Source organism: Helicoverpa armigera, chromosome 5, assembly GCF_030705265.1.
Source record: "Helicoverpa armigera isolate CAAS_96S chromosome 5, ASM3070526v1, whole genome shotgun sequence".
Classification (NCBI taxonomy): domain Eukaryota; kingdom Metazoa; phylum Arthropoda; class Insecta; order Lepidoptera; family Noctuidae; genus Helicoverpa; species Helicoverpa armigera.
The window spans coordinates 11,870,337-11,892,262 of NC_087124.1; the positions used below are offsets into that span (position 1 = coordinate 11,870,337).

At 35.9% G+C, this 21,926-nt stretch overlaps 1 protein-coding gene across 1 annotated transcript in view; it reads right to left on the minus strand.

Moving 5' to 3' along the window:
• LOC110381082 (uncharacterized protein) overlaps positions 1-21,926 on the minus strand; it is a 165,208-nt gene that overhangs the window by 106,180 nt on the left and 37,102 nt on the right. The gene's annotated exons all lie outside the window — the stretch shown is intronic.

Genomic DNA, 21,926 nt, shown 5'->3' on the forward strand with positions numbered 1-21,926 from the left:
GTACGCACCTACTATGTGTCCTACTATGAGTATAAACACCTACTACGGTTGCATCTTTCAGTAACCCTAAAATGACGTAAAATAACACCAAGTGCATGCTAATAAGATCTAGAATTCTAGATAAAATGTTTACTTCTCTTTTTAGTGCACTTTTATGTAGGTAGTTACGTGTTTACAGTTAGATACATCGTAATTTGAAAGTAAGAGTTTTATCGCCAATACGCGTGAAGCATGCAAAAGAAGGTTTAGGAGCACTATTTATTCTATGAGATTATGAGAAAACCAGATCCTTAATGATATTATCGTGACAGTACGTAACCTCTGTTGACGGTAAAAAGACTGATCAGATTTACATAAAATCGCCTATGTGAATAAAGAGGAACCGAAGGAACTATAGATCGATGTGGTGAAAGACGAAGAAACTGATGACAAGAAAGAAAGTTACTTGTGCAATAACCTTGTATAGGTAGAGGAGTATAGAACATTCTATGTTCCTCCAGATTTGCTACATCCAGGAATGCAATTGGAATAAGGTCGGGATGGTAAAGGAGGCAACTTCCATCTGCCAAGCTTTTAGCTTTTATCCAAGTATATGTATACTTTTTATCAGATTACACAAGGATCTCTTAGGATATAAGCGAAACCGCGGTAGCCACTTTTATCTATATCTAAGTCGGAAGATTAAATACTCAATTTTTATTCCCATCACTGTGTTTCATAATTTATATTCTAAGAAGGCTCTCGGAATCCGGAAGCTCTATAATAGCGGTGGCTACGTAACAGTTGAGGATCAATACATAATATATTTGAGAAGTTAAGCTTTATTTGCTGAGGCCAGTGAGGATTTAATAATGTTCATGGGATTTCTTAGAATTGGATCACCGCACTATGTTTTAGTTTTTTCCCGAATATAGGCACGCCTTTGACCACTATCTAACCTGATGGTAAACGACAATGTGGCCGAATCAAATAAAGATAATACTAAAAAAGGTATGTTATAGAATGGCACCAAACTGTGATCCAGACATTCCTAATATAAAAAATAAACACACTACCTGACATTTGATTTATTCACACAAAAACAAAAATCGTTAGCCATTAAAAATGCAAACTTCATCGGCAGTTGCATAACTCTCAAAGAAAAGAAATTATATTTCAAGTACACAAAGAAGCATTCTGTTTCCTCGGATAATTTCTCAGTTTCCTTATTATTGAATTTGCTTTGCATTTGCATCGACAAACACAGTTCTGCTGCAGATTGAATTCCGTGGGACCTTGAGACAATAGTTGTGTCGCGTTCAGACGACACGACAAAGTAACGCACTATTTTTTAGAAAATATTATTTACAAATTGTACTTATTGTTAAATACGTGGTTTAACTTTTGATTTTGATATTGTTAGGTTTAAAGTTAATGCTGTTTTATTGTTTTTTTTCAGGCCGTAACAACTGACCAAACAAGTTATCTTATCACTGCTTAAAGTTGTAAATAAAATCCAACACAGAAAGCTTACGATTCTATCCGGACACACAAAGTTACTTTGCCTAAGGGCTGATTTTTCAATCGCCAGATAATGCTATCTGAGGAATATTTTTAACTTTTTGACAGCTTTTGTATGGAAAATATGTCAAACCGCCATATTTATTCTTCAGATAGACGTTAACTGATGATTGAAAAATCAGCCCTAAAACAGTTTGTGACGATGTTTCATAATAAAATAGGCGTTCCATTTATACAAAATTGATTGAAAAAATATTTTTTCCTTCTGAACTAACCATTACGGTTCAAGAAGAAAAGAGAATCGATATTTCAGTTCCAACACACTTTCATACATTTCCGAACATAAAATATTGCTCTTTATTTAGTACTCCGGTTAGTTTGAGAGAAACTGATCTTACTATTAATTTGTTTCTTGTTTTATTATTTTGAGTCCTACTCCTTGATACGTGTGGGGAAATTTCAAAGGTTTCTATTCGTTTACACAGACTCATAATTTGAAATTTCAAATGTTGAGTTTCGGAACGGCTATTCCATAAGCATTTAAAAAGTTTGTGTCTTTTTGATATCAAATACAAACACGATTTTGTTACGTTTGTATGTATGTTAAAAATACTCTAGTTTTTCCTTTTTAGTACGAAGATCACAGGAGTATTAGGGACCACTACATTATTTCATCATTCAGTCGAATCCGAAAGCACTGGTACTCAGCTGAATCCGGTTAGACTGGAAGCCGACCCCAACATAGGTAGTTGGGAAAAAGACTCGGAGGATGATGACATTTCAGTCGACAAAGTATACACTGGATGGATTTGTGCCAAAAATTCAGTTTGTGAGGACATAAAATTGAGTTATGTTCTAGTTTTCATGTTTACAGTCCTACATAAGGTTGGAAATGGAGCTTGAATTATTGGTAAACTGTAAAACTAGCTTAGTGATGGTTTTGGTTGAAGACTGAATTGATTCGTAACAAAAAGAATTATTTTATATACAGAAAAACATTTTGTAATTAGAAATCTGTGCGATTATGTCTTTTGTATTATAGTTATACATAGGGTCAACAATATCTCACGTCTGCAATAAGTTTAATAAGCTAATTTAATTAAGTTGCATAATGTAGCTCTTATCTAAATTATCTCAAAGCTACTCAAAGGATCACCTTACTGTAGGTACCTACTATAGTATAGTTCAGATCATTCTCGTGTATTCCACGCTAGTAATCCCAGCAATAAGTACCTGAAACAAATTAAAAATTATTTGTTAATTTAAAGTACAGTCATTGGTGACCAAGATATACTTAGAAAGTAAATACGAACATTAAAAAGTTGCATTGGTAACTTGCGTGACTTGGAATGGAATCCGCAGACTCATATCTGAGAGGTTAATTCTTTACCCATTAGTTCACCACCTTCCCCTAGTAATTTAAATACTCCAAAACAAAATGAAACCTAATCAACAACACGTCAGTGAACTACAAAGAAATCCCACAATAGCAGTAACATTTAATAGCCAAAGAGAATAGCTAACTGAAGGCCGCTTGGGACAATACCTGGTATTCACAGACTGCATTGGCATAAAGGCTAGTGTATACCGGTGCCTATATGAAGGATGTGCTATGTGCCTATATGCGAATCAGAGGAAAATCAAGAGTTGAAAGCGACCCTTTTAAAGACAAATGATGTGTTTAGGGGTTTATTTGGCGTTCCAAGCTGGTAGTTAGTAATGTGAAATTATGTGAATAGTGTGTGCCAAATATTCTTTGGTAATAAATGAACAAAAGTTATGTTATATACATGGTTTTTTATTTGAACGTAAGATATTTTATAGTGTAGATTTGTAATGACCTGGGAAAGTTTGAAACAGTGACTTATGTGTATAGGTACAATTTTAAACTGAAAGAAAACATTGTTAAGTTATGCTTATAAATGGAAAACAGGACTTTATGTAAAAAAATCAACAACTATTCTATAATATTCATGACAAATAAAAACTATATTTAGTGTTGTGTTTACTCAATTCGACCCAGACCTCGAAGTAGGGTATAATAAATTGAATTTATCAGGAAATGCGAGAAAACCCTAGTTTTATACGATGACATCACTTATTGTCTCAAAGTACCTACTCAGTAATGTGACTCAGCGAACTCGAGGAGACGAAATTGCGGTGAATTGAATGTATGTTTTGTATGTGGTTTAGTAATTCTAATTATGTGGTATACAGTTGTTTGTTTAGAAGTAATGTTTACTGTTGACCAAAGTATTGGAGGCGCGCCGCTTCTAATCGGTCTTTTTGGAAGAAAGAGGGGGCCTATTTTCAGCAGTGGACTACCTATCGCTGAATAGAAGATGGTGCGATGTTTCTGGCTGCCTACTATTTAAGTCTAGCCATTAACATATATTCCAGCCATAGTCAGCTTCGCCATAAAGTGTCAATTGCGTCAAAAACATAGTAGCATTTAGGATCCCTATAATCCTCAGTAATGCACCACAAAGAACATTTCTGTTAAATCAACGAAGCATACATGCAACTGGGATCTGCATTCACTATTCCCTCACAGTACCTACGCAGGGGTAATCCGATACAGCGGCAGAGATATCTAGCTAACAACGGCTTTACATGCACTGTCTTGCGCACTTTGGGGTCCCAAAATCCTATATAACTGATTTATCGATTTCCATGCCTATTTAATAGTACACATATTTATAAAGCTAGTTTTAAAGTCGCGCTGACAGAGCCAATAGATGAAAATGCTATAGACATTGTACGAAGTGTCTTTGGATAACGGGTTGCTATCAGCCCGAATGATGTTCAGCCAAACTACAGGTTTTAAATCAGACTTAAGGCCTTTTGACACATCAACTTCTCGTAAAGATTTGTATATGAATCACTACAAAAACCACTGAAACAAAGCCTAGCATAAAATATATTAACTTCTTATAATGCTCCCTAATAGGATTCTTATCCAGACTGTTTATCCAAAACAACCTGTTGTAAACTAAAGAAAAAAACCCGATCTTTCATTTCCGCCCACAAAAGGCTTCCTTTGTCTCCGTAAGCAAGAAAATACAGCCCTTTTCCGTCACGGTCACAAACCGATGTTTTTGCTTGTAAATCTTGCCTCAAAGGACCAGGGAGGAAAGTTGGCAAAATACTGCTCACGAACACGCACGAAACATTATTCTTTCTGAAGTGAGAAAATTTGGTTTTACCTGGAGAAACTCCTAACTAAACATTTAAATGCTTCTATTTTATTTAAACATGGAAAGAAACCTTGTGAGACAATATTTTATTACGTAAGGTAAAACTTTTAGGTCCTTCTCAGAGGTTCACTCGTTTTTCATTTTTTTTCCTTGATTTTCCTAACCTTCCCTGCATTTTTAGTGTGAATATGAACCAATTTTAAAACAGAAATGGGTCTTACTTTCGTGTGTTGCAAAGTTCTAAGCATTATTGAGACCTCATTGGAACGTTATCAAAAACCGCAATTAAAAACAAAACAAAACATGAATTTTGATTATTAAGAATTTTGAATAACTAACAGCCAGTTTCTTCATCAAAAGTTAAAGCCAAAGTTAAAGTCAAAGTAATGTCTAAAGTTAAAGTAACGGTTAAATTCAATTTTTCTATGAATTTTGCTGTCACTTTAGCCTTGAAAAAACGAATTTGACCGTTAATTTTACTTTAGACATTACTTTAACTTTAACTTTTGATGAAGAAACTGGCCGTAAGACGATTAATTTAATTTGGATCCAAACAATAGTATTTGTATTCTCGTGTTTTATTTCGCAATTCTCACTTCCCGATTCACGACCCGAGCCGGCCGTCGGGCCATCAATTAATAGCGCTTGACAAATCTCCTACAAAGAATTCTTTAAATCCTTTTTATTGTTGTTTATTTGTAAACAATCATCTATACCTACTCACTAAACATTTTTTTCCTTTACCTACAGCAAGAATTTCTCACAAACCTATTGACTTTTTAATTTTTCTAAGCTTTTACCTGTTACCTCACTCTCGAGGCCTCTTACAAAATACCATCATTTTCCGGGATAAACGTGACTTTATCCCTACTTTGGCATAAACCATCTACAGGTAAATATGTATATTTGTTACTTTGATGACGTCAGACAGAAAAATATGGAAGAATAAGACATGCTGCGCTGACAACTTATCAAATTGGATTGTGCTAAGGATAGGGAGATGATGATAATGATGTAGCTTCACAACACCAATGAACAAAATTTTGCAATATTATAGTTACACAATCCTCACCGATTAATCTCTCAATTTTAATAAAGCACAAGTACAACAAAACGGCTTCTGACAGACACCTACACTCCAGTTGAACCTAAACAAATATAAAGTCATCAAAGAGTATATTTCACAATATCTCCCACACATTACAACGAAGAGTTTCATTAAATATCATGGATCATTAAATTCCAATCAAGCCCTTTGCAAATGTCAAGTGATATCAATTAAAATCAATCAATGAGTTCAAAAATATATTCATTAATTAATTCTAATATGGAGGAAGTAGCAACTCTTACTACCTTAGTAGAAATAAGGTTACGTGCAAGAGGACAATCTATACAATCCTAATTTAAGATTTTTCAGACTACTGAAATGACGGTTTAGGCACGGGAATAAAGACATTTGGATAAATATGCAAAAAGTAGAAACTTCGACTGCCTAAGTAGAAATTGAGGTTACTTGTAAAAAACAGAGGAACATCCATAGGATCCAGATTTTATAGACTTCTGAAATGATAGTCTAGACTCTAATGGGGGTTTTAGGTGGCAATATTAATTATCTACAGGTTAGAGATCATCAGCCCTTTAATCAGGAATAAGACCGACCAGCCATATAATCTATTTAAAAAAAGAAACTATTGTGAGCGATAAGATATCGTCAATAATGATTATCTCATCAGATTGATGAATTCAGATCCATCATCCAAATATGCTCATCAATCACTAGTTTTGGAAGAAAAGCCGACGGTGATCTAATTAGATTAGCAACAAAGTTATTACTGTATCTGTTTCTTCGTTTTGCTACAGTTTGTTATTTTGGTTGTCTTATTAAGACCTCTAACCAGCACCTTAGGAATAAAAATGTTTTGAATTTGCTACAGGTATTAAGAGCTTGTAATCTATGTTCGCACGATCATCATGCCTAGCCTTTTCCCAACTATGATGGGGTAGACCTCCACTCTTACTTGAGTACCAGTGATTTACATGGAGCGACTGTCTATCTGACCTCCTTAATCCAGTTACCCAGGCATATACCCGATAGGGATTGGTAAGACTGGTAATCTATCTTCAAAACAGGGAGATATGTTATTCTTGTATACTGTAATTCCCAAACACAGCCGCCAGCTACACAAAGTCTAGGTATATTAACAGCAAAGTTTTGTAATTATACGTTACCTGCGTGGGAACGCGTTTCGTAATATTTGTCTTCTTTATTATGAGTAGAATTCAACGGAAACATGTTAGACAAATGGTTTTAAATCCGTGGGAATGATCCGTAGTTTAATAGTTTTAGACAATTTATGGTTGGTGTTTTTACTACCTATTGCTTCCTATTTTTTGCAGTTTAATGTTTATTCTGTACCACGACAATATCACCCGTGTGTGATTCCGTGAGTATAATAAGAAGAACCAACTTGAGTAATATGTAGTGATGAAAAATTATAATATTATATTGTGCTGGCTGCTATCTCTTCAGTGACTTTGAGTTTTAATGTTCTTGTACTAAAAAATACAGCAAAAATAATATTTTTGTTCATACTTTTAGACTCGAAAACTCTCACAAACATCACTTGTGCCAACGACAGTGGTCTCGCAAAACATTGATCAATTGATATTTGTCCAAACCCGTCATTTAGTTTTGGAGTTAGCAATTTTTGTGCTAAACACATAGCTATTAATCAAGTCAGAGCCACGCCTATGCCTATACATCAAGAAGGCAAAATTTTGATTTATTGGTCCTTCGGTACAGAGGTCTATGGTCCATTGCGCGATCATTATAAATTTTAGGGTATGTCCTTATTCTGAATCTGGTGTTATATTAATTATGCTGTAAAAAGACTTTTTTTTCGCAGCTGCAGATGGGAACATAAAGCTAATTCCGAACTTTTCTCGTGGTTTCATCTACGTCTATTGGGAACTACTGATCGCTCCGGAATAAATTGTAACGTATGTTAAAAAATGTAGCTTCCCAACAGTGAAAGATTTTTTCAGACCGGTTCAGTAGTTTCGAAGCCTTAAGGGCAAAAAAAACTCAACAAACAAAAAAGGTTTCCTTTTCATTATATTACACGGTACAGAAGAAAAATCTTGTCAATGCAAGACTTTGCTACAATAATCCTATTTGCGACCGTAATGCTTCCCGAATTGCAATTATACACACTAGGTAAATTCCCATGTATTTACATATGTGTTACAATCTCTACCGTCACATTAGCCGCTTAACAAAACTCTCTCACATACATACTACCTAGCATTGTAGTCGGCTTACTCACGAACACATACACAGAATACTCAATGAGACTCGCACCACTGACACGGTTAACAGATACCATACTGTGACTAATATATATCATGAAACTTGATAATAAATCCTGCCTGTCAAACTTTATCCTGGTTCTAGTTATGTGACCCGGTTCTGAAGGCCAGATTTGAAGATAACTGGGATTATTTTCCCTTTGTTTTCGCGAAGACAGAATTGTTAGTTGCTGTGATATCTGAAGCTGAACATTTGTATTAGTTGTGTTCTTTCTGAGTTATATTTTTGTACGTGTTTTGGAAATTATGGCTTAAAAAGCTTATTACGTAAATTGATATAATAAATTATGAGAAACCATGTTTCGGAGGGCACGATGAACTTATAGGTCCCGACTGTCATATGAACATCTTTGGCAGTAATTATGGATAGTGAGAAGCGTGACAACCAGTCTTACCTAGGACTATTGGGTAGCCTGGGTAACTGGTTTGAGTAGGTCCGATAGGCAGTCGCTCCTTGTAAAAACATGGTACTGCTGCATCCGGTTATACTGAAATATGACCTCAACATAGTTTGGCAAAGGGTCGGCAGATGATGAGACTTCAAATATCAATAAATCAATTAAAGTACGTTTGCAATATTGGTAAACACACCTCTAACGAGAAGAGAGATTCAGTTTCATGCATTTATACAACAATTTGTGGCAGCTATTAAACTTAATTGTTAACACGATATTTTACACATTTCAGCTCCACTATTAGTAAATTATATTAAACACAAGCTGTTGTCCTGCAGTTTCAACCGCGTTCCGGAAGAATTATTGCTCGTACCGGGAAAAAATTTTGCCTATGTTACTCAGGAAGAGTGTAGCTTTCCAACAGTGATAGATTTTTTCAAAACGGTTCACCATTTTCTGAGTCTTTAGAATACCAACCATTAGAACTACTATATTATTGTAGCATCTCGATAGCATAGCGTCTAGATCATGAAGCTACATAAGTTAAACTCCGTAAAATGTAACTGAACAGACAAGGTCTGTCAACACAGCGTATCGCCGTGGATCAAAGGACCAATCCCCACAAAGCGCAAACAAGGACCAGCTCAACAAACGCAAAGATAACCACGGAGTAAGGAAAGATGAGCAGAGGTGCCATAGTGCAGGGTGCGGTCGTGTCGGATTGCCATTCCATCAGGTATGAGAGAGATGGAATAGGGAGTGCTCCTGTGTCTGCGCAAATGCTCGTGCACTATAATATGTCCTACGCAGCTGGCTGATCTCCTTAAATGAGAACAGCCGCCGTGGCCGATATCGGCCGTGGGACGCCATTAGTGCAGGTAGGTCAGGCGCCTTCTTCTAGTCATAGACGTGCGGTGGGCATGAGCCTTCGGGTTCTTTGGAGACATCTGTCAACGATTTTTGGTATCACAAAAAATGGTCGGGTCTAAAGGGCGAAGACAGTAACGTTCCTTGTCCCCCACTCGCCTGCATTTTGGCGTGTGAATTTCTTAGGCGATTTTCCGTTATAACACCTCCGCTTGTTATTTAGTTCTTCATGCGAATAACCGACAAAGCTAGTAACAGTAGCAGTCTGTACGAGTATTTACAAAGCTAGCTTCGAATAAAGCTGCGTTAATCTCTCGAACCACGTGTGGGGGAACTGTTCTAATGGATCTTTGTAAACGTGTTCCGACTTTAATAAAGAACTCCTTTCTATTAGGGTTTAAATGAAATTGTTTCTTTAAGAAAAGGAAAGATTTTAGGTTTATTTTTATTGATATAGCACGCAGTTACCGTCGTGTTATACATTCAAATGACAGGAATTTGGAGAGCACGATAATAGGAGAATATTTTTTTCAATGAATGTCCTGTGATTTCTCCAACATAATAATAGAAAGGGAAATATTAATGCTAATGAATTGCTTCCAATACTCTTCATTCAGACATTTCTTTAATTTATTAGTATCCTTTCCATACACTCATGATAAATTGTTTGCTTCTTAAAATAAGCCTGTTTAAAATCTGTGAGAACAGAACCAAACTTCCTCATACAATAATTTCCTTTTAACAAACCGTGTACTAAAACGAAAGTGCTAGGATGTACACAAATCCGTTTTATCTAACAAGGTATACGTAACAAGGTACATACCTAGTCGCATTTACACTAAACTCATTGTTTCAGCCAGAGAGAAAGTACGGGCTAAACGGCCCATTGTATTGTCTAACTTTCTATTCGATCTAGACTTGTTTGCTGTCTAAGCTTATCTCCCTCTAATGGTCACTAGGAAATAAATCTCTGATAAAATTTTTGGACTAAATATTATTGTCATCGCTTGAACAAAGGTAGAATGATTAAGATCAAAAACGAAATTGTTTGTGATATTACTGGAGTTGCGGACATTGTTCACGAACTTTCGAGGCGTTAAAATGATCCGAATTCCGACGAGCGATGGAGTACACGGGACCAAAAAGTTAATCCAATCCATTAAACATTGCTTACATTTTCATTATGCGATAAAGAGTAGACCAGTCTTGATAACAATGATCTTCTATGATCTTCTAAACTAGGTTATTTAGGAAACATGCTTGCCCAAATTAAAGTAGACCGAACTTTAAAGGATTTATAAGGGAAGGTCTGATGCAAAATGCGAGCGTATTGTAAATCTATGATCGACGCACTAACGCATCATCGGTTAGGTGTGGTATGATTGTATGTTTTGTCGTATATTTTTCGGTTTTGGTGTTACGCGACGCAAGTTTTAATTTTAAAGAATCATTTGTCTAACAATTATCCATTTGTCCAGCTACAGTGGATAGCAATTATCTAAGTAACGTAACATACCAACAATTCGCAAAGTTATATCAATACTACCAACAATTTTGGGTACCATAGAACCCCCAAATATCACAGTAATAAATTCAGTTATACAGTCGCAAGTTAGATTTAAATCGAAATAGTTAACCGAAGTTTAGATCGTTTCAGATTTGGTCCTTTGGTCCTATTTTCGCACAAACTGTAGTTCGTAACGTATAATATGTGTTGTATGAAGTCTGACCACAATATTGTTTTACAAGGAATTTGATAGTCTTCGGACTTAATATGGCAAGTTTAATTAATATTTCGGTTCTAAGGATTCCATGAATTTTAGCAGTAATATCGACAGTCAAGCCGAATTGCGGTTGTCAAATCATGTAGAGAAGAGAATTGTGCAGACTATTTTGATTTTTCCTTTGTCAAAAAATTGGAATATCTTCCTGCTTAAATAGAATCAATCTCTCAATTTATTCTACCAAAAGTCGACACCTCGAGATAAATGTCATTGACTTTAATTTAAGTTTTAATGGGAGTAAAAAAGTATAACATTTGGAATCACATCACTCGAACTCACCGAAACGAGTTAATCGAGCGTTCTTTCAAAAATCTAGCTCAAACCTGTCTGTAGTTCTATCTAAATAAATACATATATACAGCAGACACTAGTCTGTAGGTACATAAACAGGCTACATATTAGAGCACATTAGCTGTACCAAACTGACTATCATTAATATTTATAAGTGCCATAACCTAATGTTTCGCAACGATATCAATCGGCCAGTGGTGTACCTATTTCGTAATGTCTATGGCTGTATATGGATATCGAGGATCGATAAAATCGATCTTAGTTGATGTTCGAGTAAAGTTCCTATGTGGAGTTAATTGTAGTCATATCTGAGTCTATTTTGGGCTATAGTTTCATCTGTGCTAATATAAATAAAAAGGATTTTTTGTTTGTTTGTAGTTTAAAAGCTTCGAAACTACTGGACCGATTTGAAAAAGTATTTTACTGTTGGAAAGCTACATTAGTCTCGAGTAACTTCTAGGCTGTATTTTATCTCGAGAGCGGTAGTAGTTCCCACTGGACGCGAGTGAAACCGCAAGAAAACGGCTAGTAATAGGTAAAATAAACTTGTTTCAATAGCATGTCACCTCAAACTAAAATAGGTATAACCCAAAATATCTCACTCCTGAGGAGGGTACTGACAAAATCTAATATCCTAAACCAATATTTATTGAAAATGTTGATATTTCTGTCCATCGGTTTAGAAGTGCTGTGCTATCAGTTTAACCTAATCTATTTTTAGAACAAGTTTTAATCAAACAGTTTTTGGATATTGCGATCAAGACATTCGAGTATCGAGATAGAATTTATGATGAATAAATTTTGAAATTGCTGCCACAGATTTTTAAACAACTTCAAAATAAGAGGATTTGTTTTATTTTTTTATAATTAAACTGTTTCCTACCCATGCGTGTTTATTTGGGACAAATATTCAGTTGCTTTAAAAGTGACACAGACAGACAAACAGAGTTACTTTCTTTAATTTCAGTTCATTAGGTAATTGAATTATTTCTTACACAACAGTATAACACGTAATTTCAACTGTCAAACTGCACTACAATCGTTTAAAAATAACCTCAAATTAAAATTACGTGACAAAAAACTGGACTTAACTGGGCTACGAACTAGTTTGAACTGGTTTTCAGTCTGGAAATAAGTGATAGTACTTTAGCCTTTTTTGTAACACGCTCTTAACGGTATCCTGGCCTCAGGGCTTATGTTTTTAAAAGTAGTGTTTAATTATAAGTTAAATTAGTGTATAATTTATTATTTAATGTATGTATTTAAATATCTGGATATTTGTTTAAGAGTTAATTTATATGCAGACAGCCAATAAATTAATTAATCTAACGTAATAAGTATACTAGCCAATCCTGATTATCATCATCGTCGACTTTATTAATATTCCTTTAAACCTAACATCTTCATCTAGCCACGTTGATCATTTTTATAATTATAACATTCCCTACTAGTTTTCTCCAGCAATTTCAGTCTTTTTCCAAGAGAACCGCTCTCTTTCCCGCACCCGGATAAAATTGCCTTTATGTTATTCTGATATTCTTAATGCTATATAGCTGCCAAGTTTTAACAAAATTCGGTAGTTTTTTCGAGAAAGAGGAACAAACTTCCATAATCCATACACACCTACAAACGCGTTTTTTTTTCCCTAAGATTTCAAGTTTTTCTGCTTTAAGATCAAAGGACCAAGTTTCTAAAAGATCAAACGACCAAGTCTGAAGTTTCTAATAGCTCAGAGACGCAACACCTGTAACGTACCGTTTCTATCTTCATACAAAATTGAGTGGGGCACCTCCCATTCCACGTGGCCAATAAAACATTGATTTTAAACCTTTCCGAGGGTCGGAAAGTGTGGAAAATTTACGATTACCTACCTGAAAAATCCTGGGAAAAACGAAGTTACTTTTTGTCTTGTTTTATAAGCCTTTTTAGAACCTTTTTTGGAATTTGAAAGGTTATTCGTCTGAAATGGGGCATTATTGTTACGAATTTTCTACAATCAATTCTCTAAAAAATGTAATAAAATCGTTGCACATAGAGCCTATATTTTTGAATCATTACAATTATTATATTTTGTATTTATATTTTACAGTATCATACCATTTTTATTTAAGTTTATAAATATCATATTGTAATCTAGTCCATAAAATTAATTAAGTCTACATAAAATAAATAAGTAGATCCTTAGGGGACAACACTTTAGTTGTTATATTGCGGTAAGATATGAATATTTAATTTTGTGTAGCAAGCGAGGAAACGGGCTACTTCAAACAACTTAATCATATCGAACATATAGTAAAAACTTTTATTTAAAAAACAGCCTGGCCTCATTATCAAACCATAAATAGACTCTAGCTAGACGAATAGGAATAAGAAAAAAACATTTCATTTTTTTTTACATTTTCATCACGATCATGACTATTCACAATAGTAAACAAAAACATACCTTGTCTATGCCAAAATGGCGCTTAAATTCCACAGAACAACATAACCTTATTAAAACTAACAAGCAATCACAATTAAACACAAATAAATCACTATTTAACAGAATTATCATATGACTCACTGCCATAAACAAGGGTTACGTAATCTGGTCACTATTGCAAATTGAAAATGTCAAAATTATATAAGAAAGTTTGAATAATATAATATAGAACACATTCTTGACTTCGCATAATAGGCCCGGTTTTGCCCGCAAAATTCGTCAGTGAAAATTATAATAATACGGAGAGAATTTTGTCAACGAAAGAATATAGAATGCCTAGTATTAAATATTCATAAATTTGCATTATAAAGACATTTTGTTTTTAATTTAGAGATCAGAAAGTTGATCGGTGGAAAAAAATGTAAGTATCGATGTCTATCTGATTAAAAGGAGAGCCGACGTTGGTATAGCTGTCATAAAAATTAAAAAATATGAACAGCAGATGGTTAAGGAATCCTTAATGAGGTTTAGCGACCGGCTTTACGCAATAATCGTCAACCATATCTTGATACTAAGACCCCCTAGACATATCTATTTTTTTGCAGTGTCTGACTTTTCCTGACTAAAACCCACCTTTGTCATCATCCTCCTCCGAGCCTTTTCCCAAACTATGTTGGGGTCGGCTTCCAGTCTAACCGGATTCAGCTGAGTACCAGTGCTTTACAAGAAGCGACTGCCTATCTGACCTCCTCAACCCAGTTGCCCGGGCAACCCGATACCCCTTGATTAGACTGGTGTCAGACTTACTGGCTTCTGACTACCCGTAACGACTGCCAAGGATGTTCAATGACAGCCGGGACCTACAGTTTAACGTGCCATCCGAAACACAGTCATTTGGTGTCTAAGATATACTTAGAAAGTACATACAAACTTAGAAAAGTTGCATTGGTACTTGCCTGACTTGGAATCGAACCCGCGCCCTGATACTCGAGAGGTTGGTTCTTTGCCCACTAGGCCACCACGACATACAAAACCCACCTTTGTACCATCCCCTTTGAGTGCTAGGGCCGCGGTAACTCTTTCGAATAATCTCGGAGCCTCCACATAATATTTGTAGCTACATCAAAGCTCTTAGTTACAAATCATCGACAGGGCGCTGTATCACCAATTTTCAGGTAGGTTAGTCATACCCAATCCTTGCTAATATTATACCTCTAGTTACGAAATAATTTATTTGATTGTAAAACGAACTCATAGGAAAGGCAGTAAGTACTTTACTACTTCACTAGGCCATAATACTTTTAACATATGGACAAAATATCATATTTGCACACAACTGTCAATAAAGTATAGTCAACGGCTCCATTGTTTTCTGCCTATCTGTACCAGTAGGTCCAAGGTGCGATTCTCGAGTAACGTTGTGTAGTACGGATATTGAGATTTGAGCTCAGCTTATGGTTAGACAGTGTATCTGGAAAGAGCAGTACATATCATATGCCAAATATTTACATCAATTATCTAGTCATCATCTGCCTAGACTTTTCTCCAACTTTGTTGGGACTTCCAATTTAACTTGTTGCCATTTGTACCACATGAAGCTATATGACCTCTTTTATCCAGTCATACATAAGGAACCTGATACCTCTTAGCAAGCCTAGCTCTCAGACTTTCTGACTTCTGAATCCGTAACCCATTCTTTCAGTATAAAAAGACGACTGTGGACACTTATTTTTCAGTGATTAATTTATTATACTCCAACTCCCGTTTTAGACATCAACAAAATCAGTACACCTTACACAATCAGTTACGTGGCCAAAGCAAAGTAATTAAGTTAAAATATCACAGCGTCGCGTGCGCCTGGTCGTTAGCTACCATACAACCCGTTACACACGATCACAGATGTCTTGTACGGTCGCGCACACAAGTCATAACTATAAATTGCACTGAATTTGTTTAAAGGATCGGTATGATATGTTTTCTGCAGTGTAAGCATGAACTCTAATGGCCCATCTCTATAGTATTGCTTGCATTTTATTGTTATTTAAAAAGTATATTTTGTCACTTAAATGCTCAATGTCAGGTACCTAATTGAAATCGGTTTTCTTGGACGCTATTTACTCTGCAATCTTTTTCCAAAACATTTCTATGTAAGATATATTTTTGAACTTTCTCTAATAACGCTATACCTACTACTCTGTCATTAATGCACAATACACACATACAAGAAACAAATCCATTACTTACTATTTCCATGCCTTACTTAAGTTATCGTTTCAACACAAAAAACTCGACTCTTTATGATAAATTACTATGGAGAATGTCAAAAAACCAAGCCTAGAGGAAATGTGATAAAACATCACAGTAAGTGCTTTTGTTCTTAGAGCAAGAGCCATCTCCGTAATTTGTTTTTTTGGGAAAGCTGAAACCACAAGAGACTCATTTTGTATGAAGAAATCATTTGACAAAGAAATCCCGGCAAGTAAACCATGATTTTAACTTATGACGTATAGTTTGAGGTAGATAAATGAGATTTTTCTATGTGTTTGTTTATTTAGTCACAAAATCCAGTAACGTCCTCTGAAAGCTCAATCCTTCTCTGTGTAAGAGGAGGCCTGTGCCCAGTAGTGAGACAATAAAAAAATATTGATGATGACTTTCTTCTAACTCCGTCAAAAGTTATCAACCACGGATATATCAAAAAGAAATGGTTTGTACTTGATCTTAAAGATTTGTTTTCCTCATTCTGCACTTTTTGAAGTAGGTAATCTAGCAAATTCCAAGTTCTCATAACCAAGAGATGCGTTAAGTTATGAAATGCTAAGAACTTAACTCACACAGCTAACATAAGTGCTATCTAACAAGTTAGCGGTTAAAACTTCGTGTTTCCTCAAACCTTATCGTGGGAACTTTGGTTAAGAGACTACATAACTTAAACATAAGTTAAGCTTGAATATATAAGTTGTACTAATGTGCAAAAATGGAAGTTTCGCATTGCGGTAACGTAAAAGCCAGTAATATACGAGTATACCGCGGTCCTGAACGCTAACAATTTTAAGGCCGCCATTTGCAAAAATGGCGCCTGGGGACTCGCGTTGAAGGAAATGTCTTATGCGATAAAGATTGTGACAGGTAAAAATGTGTAATAAGTGTATCTCCAACTTTTGAACGAGATGCATTAAAGTTAACTTAGTTTCTTTGGGAATAACGATACAAATTGGTTATGTAAAGAAGATTTCCTGTAAGGTTCCGTGTATTACCTGTAGACACAATAAGCATTGAACGTTCAAACTGTAGCTGCGATTAATTAGATAACCGATTTTTCTACTGAATAACAATAGAAAGAAGATAACTCGATAAATAAATTCAAGCATTTGGAGTTATTAGTCAAACGATAAGTTTAGGTAGTACTGTTGGAAGGGTATTTTTGAAGCCTCTTTCTCCAAAGTCGGTGAAACAAAACACTACAGTCCCCAACTGTACAACAAGTGGTAATGTCATGATGATCACGCTATCTCCACATTGTGCTAGCGAAGTGACGTGATGGTCCTATACACGAATATTTTTTAATTAGTACACAAAAAAATAGGGCTCTATCTGTACCCGTTACTGATCATATTTGTGTAATCAAAACTAAAAAAAACGAAATCCCAAAATTGTCCAGGAAAATTCGACATATTTGGTAAATTCATAATTGAATCAATCATTCATAACAATTGCTACTAGAAAATACTACGCGCAGTGCTATCTCGTTTTGAATGCCATTCATAGATCCCAGCAAACTCGCGTCTAAGGTCAAGCCACGCCCCCTTCTGCGCCAGCGATCCCTTTTCAAGCGGGCGAGAAACAGACAGTGCTAATTTATTAGCGGAAGGGTGCGCGCGTTTTTATTTTTTACAATTGTTTACGTTTTTACTGTCGCGATGTCTTATCAATTTACATCTCGGGAGTATACGGCGATGATACGAGCATACTTTTTGTGTGGTGAGAACGCGAGAGCCGCAGTACGTATGTACAGAGAATTGTACCCAAATGCTCGCCAGCCGAACGTTCGGACTGTGGTAAATGCCTACCAGCGTTTACTCGACCACGGATCATACCGAGCACCGGCTCATAGCCAAGGACGTGGAAGACCGGCGTATTCGCAGGATCTGTACGACGATGTCGTGGACTACTTCGAAGAAGATCCCCGGCGAAGTACAAATGACGCAGCTCGTCATTTTAACATCAGCCAGTCCTGTGCATGGAAAATAATTAGTTCGTATGGATATCATGGTGTCTGAAATGCTGGAAGAGATTCCATTAGCCAATTTAAGAGATGTCTGGTTCCAGCAAGACGGCGCGCCTCCGCACTACCACAGCGCAGTGCGTGAGTACTTAAACGAGCAGTTCGGGAGTCGGTGGATCGGTCGAGGCGGCCCCGTGGCATGGCCGCCACGATCTCCTGATCTCACGCCATTGGACTTTTTTTTGTGGAGTGAAATTAAACGACGAGTGTACGTTAGTGAGCCTACAAGTGTAGAACAATTAAAACAGCGCATACTGGACGCGTTTGACGAAGTAAAAGTAAACGAGACATACTTTTATCATTAAAAACAATTTAATTAAACGTGCTCGTGTTTGTATTGAAAATGGTGGTGGACATTTTGAAGGACAGCTAAAATATCTGTAAGTTTTTTTGTAAATAAGTAGGTACGTAAATTCTAAGGTGACATAACAATTATTGTAAATATCAGCTGATTCAAACTTTTAAATACGCCAAAATTACTTTTTTCACAAGTTTTACAACTTTACTTATTTGATTTCTTTTACCACGTAATCTTTTAATTTAGTCACCTAATTTCTTAATAATTCATTTTGAAAAGTTGGTAATTTTGTTGGTCCTAAGCCCAAATAAAGTATGAAGGAAAAGTTTGAATTGAATAAAAGTTTATTTTCCGTACACCTTTTATTTTACTTTTTCTTAGTTTTTAATCGTAACGCATCTATGCGTTTTAGTTACCTACATTCGTTATCAGCTGTTGGACGCGGGGCAAGTTCGAGCGAGAGCACGCGAATGCGAGAGCGACAGAATATTATTAATGAATACTACTATGAATGACCTGGAATAACTTGTACAATGTTTCCATGAATTGAGTGAAATTTTTGGATATAACTTATCGCTAATAACTTTGCTGATTATGAATATTAGTTTTTGAAACTTTGCATAGATAATACTAAGAACTTTTTAAATGAGCCCTTTAAGTTTGTGCACTAATTAAAAAATAGCGGTGTATAACTTTTATTTGCGCTTTATCCTTGCAGAGTTCAGTAGTTTTGGCGGTGAGTGTACTTTATTAGCGTTTATGTCCTTCGTGTTTATGATGCAATGGACTGTAGTAAAAAGATAAAAAAGTCATGTCGGATGACCTACCCATTTTAAACCGAGTTATCAAAAATAAAAACCGGCGTCAAAAACACTGAATAAAACCTAATAAATAATACTCTTGACATGTCTCTAGAAGTCGGTGTCTGCAGGTCTGTCTTATTTTGCCACCAACTCCTAGAGCCGTGTTAAAGTTATTCGATAGAGTTATTCGGTTCCATTCAGCATTTTTAAAGTCGGTTTATATTTTTTCCAAAATAAAATATTTTATGCTTTTCAGTGTACAAGGCAAATTCCGCATTTATATTTAGCCTTGTTATTTATACTTTTTCAGAATAAAAATAGCTTTCACAAGCAGTGCTTTCAACTAAATTCCGTTCTCTGGAATTCAAAATTCCTATATTTATTATTTTCAGTAGACTACGTCCATTTTACTAAAATGAGATTTTATTTCACATGAGCTTCTACCAACGGTTTCACCTGCTTCTGAAAGAATGTATATTCTGTGTGTTTTTCTGGCGAATAAGCCATATTCTTGTCAAGTTACATCAAATTCCATCCAGTTGTTTAATCTTGAGAGAGAAACAAAAATATAACGACACATATAGAGCCTTTTTACAAACTCTCACATGTATTATATTAATAGGATTCCATATCAGATCTAAGTCCACAAATTAAGTAACAAATCGTCTTCTTGAGCTTAATAGACTCAGATCCTTCCTAGTACCAAATACAGCCCACATTTGAAAACACAAACAAAAGAGAAACGGTTTGACAAGTTACTACAAACTACATCCCATCATCCGTAGGAAGCCATATTGTACGGAACATCCAACTTTAATGGCGACCGACAAAACCATACAAAATTATCCGGAAACACATTTGAACAATATTCCCATTGACATTGGATTCTAAACCTTACGGCCTACGCAATAGGTGTGATAAAGAACTCCCGAATTTGGTAGCCTAAGGTTTTGAAACAATATGTCGGATTTAATAGTGTCTTTTGATGCTCAAGCGCAGGTGATCGATTTGAATAAATGCATGTCTGTGTGGATGGTTTAGACCTTAAAATAACTTATTCTAATCGAGAATAACACGATTATTTAATTACCCCTCAAAAACATTAGAAAAATTGTTAAACAAAAAATCACAAATTTTATTTTGCGTACCTAAATATATATATTTTTTTAATATCTTTTTATACAAGTAATAGGGACAGTAAACACTTTCCTTGAATGTTTATGGTACAGATCTGCACCAAAGACCCAGCAAATAAAAAAAACTCATCTTCAAATGACATTCCTACATTTCAATTCACCGAATCTTCCGCAGAGACATTTAAATATCTTCCACAAGTCACCGAAACAGAAGAAATAACAATTTCCCAGTTACAAACGAACGACCTTTATGTCAAGTGACCCATTGGCCGCGACAATTTAATTGGCGTACCTCAATGACGTACAGACACACATTTCCAACAATTTCACAGCACATTAAACAACGATGCTCCCACAAAAACAATGAAATATTATCGTTACGTCATCACAATAGATCACAAAAATCCAAAATGGCGGCAAGACATTACTGGCTGACATTATCCACTACTTTCACCTACCTCGAAAAACTATAATTACGTTGATTTGGTGAGCTTGGCTTAGAGCATGTAAACAACTGAATACGCCATGGCCATGCCTTTCCCTCTGACAAAAATACGATACTTTGGGTAGTCATGCACGTGCGTCAAACTTAAGTTATGTGTTTGGCAATTTTCGGGTATTCCTCCTGAACGTCCGAAAATGCATGAGTAAGCTACCACTACTTGTTGATTTGCCCCACCTCGCTGGTATCCTAGCAGACTTTTTCGCATAGACATTAAAAGTTATGCTCATGACGTCTCCGGTTGGGTTTATGCTCTAAGTTGTATGGTTGCCATAACCATTGTTTTTAGAACATTAATGGTGTCCGGGTTTGAAAGGTGACAGTTCGGTCATAGTTCATACGAGTGTGAGAATTTTTGGTGATGAGCTTTTTAAAGAAAGGTAAACGTCATAAGATTTTAATGTTGCGATGTTTAATTAAGATTTTCACTTGACTTTCGCCGAGTGCTTAATGGATTTTGATGGCCCTTTTTTATAGAATTTTCTGCTTAACTATCATATTATTGGATGCTTTTAAAAGATTACTTTACTGCTTTGTGCATCTACAATCGAATCAGCCTCAAAGGAGAAGGTTAATCCTAATACGATCCTACTCAAATGCGCATCAATCATTTATCGATTGCAATAAAGGTCAATACACACATTTTCGCAACTCACGGCTCGTGAAAAGATACACCAAAATCTATTATGTTGACTGACTGTCCTGTTAATACCTGGCCAGCTCGTTAATGACACTCCACTGTGTGGTCCACGCGAGAAGCGGGACGTAGGAAGCGGGGGTGATTACAGGTGCGCGCAGGGATGGTGACAGCTAGTGACTGTCTGATATCAGAATGGCTGTCCCTTTAGAGGCTGACTATCTTCAGAACCACGAGGCTAGGAATTGGTAGTACTAATGGCAGCTGGTAGCAATAAAGTAACTCACTATATGTTTTTCGAAGGGTTCTAAGAGGATTCTGATGATAACGACAACTGACAAGACTGTCCCGCAAGCGAGACTACAATCATCCCCGCTGCCTCCGTACCGCTCCCCGAGAGGACCATAGAAGTGTCACTAACGAACGGACCAGACTATAAC